Source organism: Sus scrofa, chromosome 6 (genome assembly GCF_000003025.6).
Source record: "Sus scrofa isolate TJ Tabasco breed Duroc chromosome 6, Sscrofa11.1, whole genome shotgun sequence".
NCBI lineage: Eukaryota > Metazoa > Chordata > Mammalia > Artiodactyla > Suidae > Sus > Sus scrofa.
The window spans coordinates 109,291,584-109,302,217 of NC_010448.4; positions in this window are offsets into that span (position 1 = coordinate 109,291,584).

Sequence of the window (10,634 nt, forward strand, 5' to 3'; positions counted from 1 at the left end):
GCTATTAAAAAGAAACAAACCTGTACATTTATTGTCATTTGATTTTCTACAAGAGTGCTAAGACAATTCAATGAGCAAAATTAGTCTTCCTGACAAACAGTGTCAACTTTATATCCATGTGCAAAACAATGATGCTATACCTCACACCATATATAAAAAATTAGCTCAAAAATACATCAAAGACCTAAATGTTAGAGCTAAAACTATAAAAGCCATAGAACAAAAGTTAACAGTAGTTTTTTTTTGTTTTTTGTTTTTGTCTTTCGTCTTTTTAGGGCCGCACCTGCTGCATATAGAGGTTCCCAGGCTAGGGGTCTAATCGGAGCTGTTGCTGCCGGCCTACGCCAGAGCCATAGTTCCCAGTCGGATTCATTTCTGCTGCGCCACGATGGGAAATCCAATAGTAGATTTTAATGACCTTACGTTAGGTAATGGTTTCTTAGATATGACACCAAAAGCACAAGCAACTAAAGAAAAATAAATAATAAATTGGATACATCAAAAGTAAAATTCCTATGCTTCAGTGGACACTATTAAGTGAAAAGACAACACAGAGAATGGGAGAAAATATTTGTAAACTGTATATATAATGAGAGCCTAGCATTTAGAATATATAAAGAAGCCTTGGGAGTTCTCCTGCAGTCCAGTGAGTTAAGGATCCAGTGTTGTCATTGCAGCAGCTTGGGTTGCTGTTGTGGGTTGGGTTTGATCCCTGGCTGGGAGCTTCCACATGCCACAGACATGGCCAAAAAAAAAGTCTTACAATGGAGAAAAAAACAACAAACAACAGAGTAACAAACAACACAAAAGAAAAGTAAGCAAAGACTTAAATAGACATGTTTCCAAAGACAAAATACAAATGGCCATGAAGCACATGAAGATGTTCTATGCTATTAGACATTTGGGAGATGTAAATCAAATCCATGCCCATGAGACTCATGCAATTTTGTTTCTTTTTTTTTTGGTTACACCGGAGGCATGCAGAAGTTCCTGGGCCAGGGATGGAAACTGCACCACAGCAGTGACCCCAAGCCACTACCATGACAATGCTGGATACTTAACCTGCTGAGCTACATGGGAACTCTAATAATATTAAAAAAAAAAAAAAGGAAAATAACTAGTTTGGCAAGAACACGGAGAGAATGAAATCCTTGTACATTGCTGATTAGAATGTAAAATGGTGTTTCTGCTCTTGAAAACCGTTTGCCGGTTCCTCAAAAAGTTAAAAATAGTGTTACCATTTGGCCCAGCATTTCCATTTTTAGGAATAAACTCAAGAGAATTGGAACTATATGTCCACACAAAAACTTATAAGCAAATGTTATAGCAACATTCATAATAGCCCAGAAGTGGAAACAACTCAAATGGCCATAAATAAATGAACAAACAAATGTGGTATATCCATATAATATTATTCAGCCATAAAAAGGAATGAAATACTGATTCATGCTACAACATGGATGAACCCTGAAAACATTACTCTGTATGAAAGAAGCTAGTCATGAAAGAGCAAATAGTGTATGATTCTATCTATATGAAGTTTCCAAAATAGGCAAAATTCTAGAGACAGAAATTACATTTGTGATTACCAGAGGGAGGAATGGGGAGTGACTGTTAATAGGTATGGGATGTATTTTTAGGGTGATGAAAATGTTCTGGAATTCAATTGCACAAAGTTGTGAATATATTAAAAATCATCGAATTGTATACTTTAAAAGGGTAAATTTTAAGGTACTTGAATTATATCTTTATAAAAATTAAAAATAAAGAATGACATATGTGATTGTCACCAGCTTGGACAATGATTTTATAAAATATAGATATGAAATTCTGGTGTAGATGAGTACATTCTGTAAAATACATTCTCAATTAAATTGCAAACCAATCACCAAAACATACTGAACAGCGTAAAGATGTCTGATGTTTGAAACATTGTGAATTTTTAACCTGCATACAGCTGAAAGTCTTGTGTGCAAAATGGTACTTGTCTGATTTTTAAAAACGTATCTGATAAAGATAAAGTACGCATTAAATAGAGAGATATGACTTAAAAATAGTCAATTTGATTCTTTTTCTACTCATGGCATGCAAATTAATGCTAATGACCTTTTAAAAGAGATCATTTTCTGAATGATCATGTCTGAATTGATCTGAATGATTTCACCCATTTGTCACTCTCTTTAATCTGCACTCTTCTTTGTATTTATTCACTATTAATTCACCACCAAGAGACTCTAGGATTTTTTTTCATTCTTCTACAATTACAAAATCCCTTTCAAAAATAGCCAGTATTTATGCTAAGTCAACCTTCAAGGCCTTACTATTAAAAAAGCAATGGAACACTTTTTAAAAATGCAATTTATTAGTTTTACTCTCTAAACTGGAGACCCTAGAGAGCACTCACTGCGTAGAGGGAAGGAAAGAAAGGCTGATAAAGACATTGCTGACTTTGTCTGTCGTGTAAGATAAGGTGCAAAAGTAAACAAGATGATCAAGACGGCTGTAGATAAGATGGTGAAGGGGTACAGAGTGAGTCGGCCTAGAAACTAAACAGGGATTTATTTTATGGACTGTGAAAGATAATCTGCACTATTTTTGGTATTCCATGTGGGAAGAGAAAGCAATTCTACAGCTTTGGGGAACTTGCCGTGTGGCCTTCGTTTGTGGGGAATTGTCTTTATGGATATGGGCTGCCAAGTAGATAACATTCAAGAAAAAGAATAATGACTAGGAGTTCCCTGGTGGCCTAGCAGTTAAGGACTCAGCATTTTCACTGCTAGGGCTCAGGTTCAATCCCTGGCCTGGGAACTTCTGCATGCTGCAGGCATAGCCAAAAAAAAAAAAAAAAAAAGAACAACAATGAATCATGTTGGCTACATTTAATTCTCTTACCTTGTGTGAAGATGGAGTTGGTTAGATGCAAAGCTCAGAATTTTATTCTTGGTATTCTATCTGAATTTATTTAAATATCAAGTCTCATGGACTTGAGGACAGACTTGTGGTTGCCAAGGGGGAAGGGGAAGGGGAGGGAGTGGAATGGACTGGGAATCTGGGGTTAATAGATGCAAATTATTGCCTTTGGAACGGATAAGCAATGAGATCCTGCTGTATAGCACTGGCAACTATATCTAGTCACCTATGATGGAACATGATGGAGGATAATGTGAGAAAAAGGATGTATATATGTATGTGTGACTGGGTCACTTTGCTGTACAGTAGAAAATTGACAGAACACTGTAAACCAGCTATAATGGAAAAAAAAATCATTTAAATAAATAAATAAATACCAAGTCTCTTTGTAACTTAGGTACCAATTCCCTTCCTTTTCTATCACATCTGATATAGAAGGGTATTCATGTGCTTCCTGAGTGGCTCAGTTCCAGGATATGAATCTGAATTATTCAGTATACAGCTGGACATAGCACCCAAATTCAAAAACCCTACATGGGAGGCCCCAATGTAACCAGTGAGGAGGACCCCAGCCCTTCTAATCTACAATTGAGTCCTTAGCTGCCATTTAAGAAAGGTAGACATTGGGAAGATGGTTTTTAATACTCTTTGCTGTAGAAAAGCCCTGGGGATTACAACTAATGTTGTTGGCACCCAGCCTGTTATCTCCTTTGTCCTCATTGACATAGCTCATACCTGTTTAGCTCCCACCTGCCAGCGTCTGCATTTCTTTGCTGAAGGCTTTCTTTGGTGGCCTGATACTGCTCTGCATATGCACCTTAGGCTGGAAATACTGAAGAATTAATACCACCCACAAACCCTAGCAATCTTTAGCCAGTGACTTATGGCTCCCTTACAACTACAAGGGAATAACTCTGAGACGCACGTTCTGCCCTGGCTTCTAGAGTGTCCCAGTGGGATTAAGATTTCATTAGCCAAAGTGTAACCTCAGTGCACCCTTCCTTGCTTTCATCCTTTCCCCACTCTTCTCCCAATACTCTTGGAGTCATCTTTCAAAAAAATGCTTGTATAGATCCTTGTCTGAGGATCTGCTTCTAGGATAACACACACCAAGACACCTGTCAACTTGTCTGCGGCTCCTTCTTTGCTCTGGGCTCTTCTTTTTTGTTGTTTCTGCATACACACTGATCCCTGATGCAGGTTTACATAGCTCTTCCTTGTAAACCTTCAGTAGAATCTGGCTAGTGCTGTGGATGGAGAGTGGATTGGGTATTATGCCATTGGTCTTGTGACTCTGCCTTCTTGGGCTCACAAGGAGCGAGCACATAAGCCTTCAGCAGTGCCCCAAGGGAATGCTCTCTCAGACTTCTCATTTTGCTTCTGGCTCATCCTCAATATCTTCCTTCTTTGATCACCCACATTTCTTTCCAAAGCCCTTGCCCCTCTATTTCCTGGGATTCCCCCACAGAAAAGATTAAGTCCTAGTATCTTCTTTTTTTTTTTCCATTTAATATTTATTTTCATTTTATATCCAGGTCACATTTTATACATTAAAATATAATTGTGCTGACTCCCCCACCCCCTATGCCCACCGAGAAAAAAGTAAAGAACTCTATACAACTTGAAAGAAAGATGGAATGCACAGAGACGTTGCTATTGCACCCAAGTAACAAAGAACACAGAGACCAAAGAGTAGACATGTCAGAAGGGCATAGAAGACAGCTCAGCGCTGGCAGCAGGAAGCAGGAAGCAGGAAGAATTAAAAGGGTAAAGCTTTTGGAGGAGTTCCCATCATGGCTCAGTGGTTAATGAACCCGACTAGCATCCATGAGGATTCGGATTCGATCCCTGGCCTCGCTCAGTGGGTTAAGGATCTGGCTTTTAATGCTATCACTTGTGCCACAAGATAACCCTGAAGAGGCAGATAGGTGAGAAAGCAAGACCAAACGGGATTTTCCAAAGGCTACTATCTAACAGAGTTTGAAATACCCATACAGAGAAGAGCTTTCTCTTCCCCACCTTGCCTTTAGCATCTTGAACATGCTAAACAGTGCTTTTAAGTTTCTAAAGTTCACCAGAAACTTAAAATCACTGTTTAGCATGTTCAAATGGAAAACACATGTCTTTCTTCTTTTTTAAAAAAATATTGTATCCCAACTCTTTCTAAGCCAACAATTCTGTCAATTATCTTAATTATGATTCTTCAGTGGAAACCCAGTAAGGATCATCAGGACAAGGCATCTCACTACTATCAGATCAATCCCAGCTAGGCAAACCTGCCTGATTCTGTGTTACTCAGAGGAAAGGAGAACAGTAAGACAGAGGAGTTGAAACTTATCCTTACCAAAGAGGAAACCCCATTTCTAATCTATTCATTAAATAGGAAATGGCAGGTGGACAGTAAAAAACCATCTGCTTAGAGCAGCAGCAAAGATCCAGAAGCAAATGAAAATCTAAAAACAAATGCTCAGCAGAGCCTCTTGGTTCTGAGAGAAAGCTTCTTTCAGACTCAAGCCTACCCCTGGTTTGGAGATCAAAGCATTATAGCTTTATTTTATTTATTTATTTATTTTACGTTTCTTTCTTTTCTTTTCTTTTTTTTTTTTTAGGGCTGCACCCATGGCATATGGAGGTTCTCAGGCTGGGGGTTGAATCAGAACTGTAGCTGCCGGCCTACACCACAGCCACAGCAATGCCAGATCTGAGCCGCATCTACAACCTACACCACAGCTCAAGCTAATGCTGGATCCTTAACCCCCAGGCGAGGCCAGGGATTGAACTTGTGTCCTCATGGATACTAGTCAGATTCGTTTCTCCTGAGCCATGATAAGAACTCCCAAAGCATTATAACTTTAGATAGTGATGCTCATTTTTTTTTTTTTTTTTTTTTGGCTGCACTTGCAGCATGTTGTAGTTCCCAGGCCAGGGACTGAACCCGAGCCACAGCAGCAACCTAAGCTGCCGCAATATCTACGCCAGATTCTCAACCCACTGAGCCATGGGAGAGAGCCTAGGTAGTGATACTCTTTAGGGAGTGGAGAGGGAAGGCCTGAGAAACCCAAATAATGAGGACAGTAAGCAGCTAACGACACTGCTACGTACAAATCCACACATAGATATGAAAACCTCACCTCCAACCCTCAGCTACTTTAAACAAAGATTGAAGAATCAGGTTTTCTGAACAGGGGATATTTTAAAGTCTGTTAGCATTTCAAAACATTGCAACAAGTCCTAGTATCTTCCTGTATCTTGCAATTTTTGACAGACTCAAGTTTCCACTGTATGTCGTCAGGCTGTCTGCTTTCTTCTGGATGAGACACATGAGCTCTGATCCTAGAAGTGTGTGTGTGTGTGTGTGTGTGTGTGTGTGTGTGTGTGTATGACACATGAGCTCTGATCCTAGAAGTGTGTGTGTGTGTGTGTGTGTGTGTGTGTGTGTGTGTGTGATGGAGGTGGGGAAGTGAGGAGGAGATGAGAGAAATTATAGCTGTAATTTCCTGCAGTATCTATCTGGAATCTAACTTTGCTGATGGTGACAGACAGGGTTTGATCACTAAGGAAAACTCACAGAAACCAAAATGATAATGCTTGCAAATCTGTGGTTTACTGCAGGAAAGGAACCCAAATAGCACCAGCAGAGAGGAAAGATGCACATATAACAGCCTGAGGCTACTTTACATACACCCGAAGGATCTGGAGAAATCAGGCCTGAGCTCCAGATGTCTTCCCTCTGAAAGGGCCACAGATACGTGATTCCTCTCTAGGGTGGGACCAGCTGCAGGGAACTCCTTGAAACCAGGAAGCCAGAATTGGATTCTCAGCCAGAGTTTCTTATACCTTGCTGGTCATACAGGTATAGTTTTTGGAGTCCCAGCAGCACAGCTCTCTGAGATCTCACGGAGACTGGGTGCAAATCATCAGCCTCATTGTTATAAATAAACAATGCCGAAAGCTAGAACAGATTGGCCAGAAACTCCTCAGACCCATGGTTACAAAGCAACACTATTAATCAGCACATTTCCTGTCTTGCTCTGATCAATTCCAGGTGTTCTGGAATCATCCCTTGCAGCACAGTGCTGCTCCCTGACCTCTGAGCAAGGCCTTTTTAGATTTAAGGATAACTCTTGGTTTAACAGCAATTACTTGCCTTAAAGCATCATATAATCACAATCAAAATTCACCAAATTGCAAACATCTGTAGTAATTAACAAGGTGGTGGTATGGATTTAAATGGAGATATGAAGAATCCAATAATATTAGAACAGAATAGCACATACTTTCTCAAATTTTGGACTAACTTTATAATACTTTTGTCTCCCTGACTTATAGTTATCTGTACTTTAGTGTATATACATCTATTTGGTGAGAAAGATTTTACTAATTATCATTCATCAAGTCTAAACATTTTTAAGGCTACTTCTCCATAGGGTTAATATCAAGAGGAGGTTTTAATTTAATCTCACAATAGGGGGTGGGGTTTCTTTTTTGGCCACACCTGTGGCATATGAAAGTTCCTGGGCAAGGGATTGAATGCCACAGCTGTACCCTATGCCACACCCGTGGCAATGCCGATCCTTAACCCACAGTGCCAGGATGAGGATTGGACCGGCCCCACCACAGAGACAATGCTGGATCCTTAGCCTGCTTTGCCACAGCAGGAATGCCCAATCTCCCAATACATTTGATCGATCACCTCAGTAATGTCACAAACTATATTAGCTTCTACAACATTAAATTTACCTATGATTTCTGTATTATACCATATAGTAGTATCATGGATATATAGTACAATATAAATCAGACATAATTACATATCTTTTTTCAAGGGAGTTTAGGCTAGAGATCATATCTCTGTTATTTCAGGACTCCAAACCCCTTGAAAACACAATCAAATTCCTTTACATGGTTTGAGAGATAGTGGTTCTCAGTGAGATGTGACTCATAACTGGGTTTATCACTTCTCCATGGGGAAAGCTCTAGTCCTATTTAAAGTTTATATAATACTGTGAGTAATGTTACAGGAAAGGAATGGTTAGCACTAAAGCTTGGTCACTAAATCTGTTAAGGAGCCCCTCAAGAGGTTGTGCTCTCCAATTACAAATTTCCACAGATGGCGTAGCCCATACGTCTCCCATGCCCTGAGAATTTCTGGCGCGGATAGCTCAGACTCCATTTGACATAAGATACCAAAGGACCCAATTGTGCTGATGTGCAAGTTCACTGCTATCATTGAGTCTGGGTTTATCTTGATGATAGTTCTGCTTGCAAAGCCCATTTTCCTAGTGTTGTGTTACCATCCAGTTGTCATCCTTATCTTTCCTCTTGGAGGAAAAATGCCTTTGTGGTTCCCCATTTGTTCCAGAAATCTTTTCTTCTTCTTTCAGAATATCTTTCCTCAGCAAAATGAATTCCTTTTCCTCAATTATTCCTAGCCCAGCTCTGAAACTAAGGTTCTCTCTCTCTCTCTTTTTTTTTTCCCCAAGCAGCCAAAAGTTGTTTGATCCTCCAGACCTGCTATTGAGTACTACTTTTTTTTTTTTCCTTTTTCTTTTTAGGGCCCTACAGCCTATGGTATGCAGCACATGTAAGTTCCCAGGCTAGGGGTTGAATCAGAGCTGCAGCAGCTGGCCTGTGCCACAGCCACAGCAATGCCAGATCCAAGCCTCATCTGTGACCTACACTGCAGCTTGCATCAATGCTGAATCCTTAACGCACTGAGCAAAGCCAGGGATGGAACCCACGTCCTCATTGGTACTAGTCAGATTCTTTCTTATTTTTAGTTTTTGGCTTTTTAGGGCCACACTCGCGGCATATGGAGGTTTTCAGGCTAGGGATCAAATCAAAGCTACAATTGCCAGCCTATGCCGCAGCCACAGCAACGTGGGATCCAAGCTGTGTCTGCAAACCTACATCACAGCTCATGGCAATGCCAGATCCCTGACCCACTGAGTGAGGCCAGGGATTAAACTCACATCCTCAAGGATACTAGTTGGGTTAGTTAACCACTGAGCCACAATGAGAACTCCACTAGTCGGGTTCTTAACCCACTATGCGACAACAGGAACTCCCTTACCTTCTTACAATTAAGAAATGAACCCGGGACCCAATCATGTTGACCCCGTTGGAATAAGGTCCTATGAGTAGCTAGGCAGACTTTGGATTGGGTATGCCATAGAGCATACCCAATATACTCTGCATAAAATTTCTGGCTTTTCATTCTCAGGAATATGGGCCCACCAAGTTATACTAAATTATTTTCCTCTCTCAGTGATCCAAGTATCCCAATTGTCCCTCTTGGATCATCATATCAGTTTTTATATACTTGGCAATTTACTTATTTATTTATTGACTGCCTCATGGCATATGGAGTTCCCAGGCCAGGGATCGAATCTGAACCTACACCATAGCTGCAGCAACACTGACTCCTTACCAGCTGTAGGGCTGGGGATCAAACCCGTGTCCTTGCTGCAGAAACACCTTTGGTCCCATTGCACTACAACAGGAACAACTGCCTTTTTTTTTTTTTTTTTTCAGATTTTTATTTTTTCTATCATAGTTGATTTACAATGTTATGGCAAAACCTCTCTCTGTTTTTGAAATATATTTTTATTAGGTACAGAATTATAGGTTGGTGGTTTTTTTCCTTTCAGCACTTGGACAATGCTGGACTAGTATATTCTTGCTTATATTGTTTCTCATGAGAAATTTGTTGTCATCCATATCTTTTTTATTTATTTTATTTATTTTGGGGAGGAATTGTGGGAGAAAAGAGCATTATGGGAAAGACAAGAGATTTGGGAGAGACAGAATTGTGGGATAGAAGGGGAATTGTGGGAGAGAATGGTGAATTAATGGACAGAGAGGCAACTGTGGGAAAGACAGAATTGTGGGAGAAGTGCAGAATTATGGGAGAAGTGCAAAATTGTGGGAGGGTATGGAAAATTGTGGGAGAAGTGAGGAAATGTGGGAAAGACAAGGGGTTGTGAGAGAAAAAGATAATTATGGAGGGGGGCGTGGGAAAGATGGGGAATTGTGAGAGAAGGGAATTGTGGGGCAGAGTGGAGTATTGAGGGAGATATGGGGACTTGTGGGAAAGATGGATTATGGGAGTTAAAAAGGAATTGTGGGACAGATGAGGAATTGTGGGAGGAAAGATTATATTGGAGAGCCAGAGCATAGGTGAAGAGAGGGATCATGGGGGAGAATGGAGAAATGCACAAGATAGTTGTGAGACAAAAGGTATTGGGAAGAGGATAGAGGATGTGGGAGAAACAGAGTTATAGGAAAGAAGGAATGTGGCGGAAAACACAATTGCTGAAGAGAGATTTGTGAGAGCCAAGGAAGAACACATACTTGTGGGTGGGAATGGGAAAATTGTGGGAAAGAAGAAATTTTGAGAGAAATAGGGTGTTGTGGGAGGGAAAAGGAATTGTAGGAAAGACAAGGACTCATGGGAAAGGGGAACTTCCCATGAGAAAAGAAACATGGAATTGTGCATACAACAAGGAGTTATGGGAGAAACAGGGTATTATGGGAGAAATGATGTATTATAGGAGATAAGAGAAAGTGGGAGAGAAGGAGAATTGTGGGAGAAGTAGAGAACTGTGTCAGTGACAGAATTGTGAGATAATTAAGAATATTCAGATCTTTTAAATCCTTGCCCCAAGGTTTTTTTTTTTTTTTTTTTTTTTTTTTTTTTTTTTTAACACTGGTTTTGAGCAGTT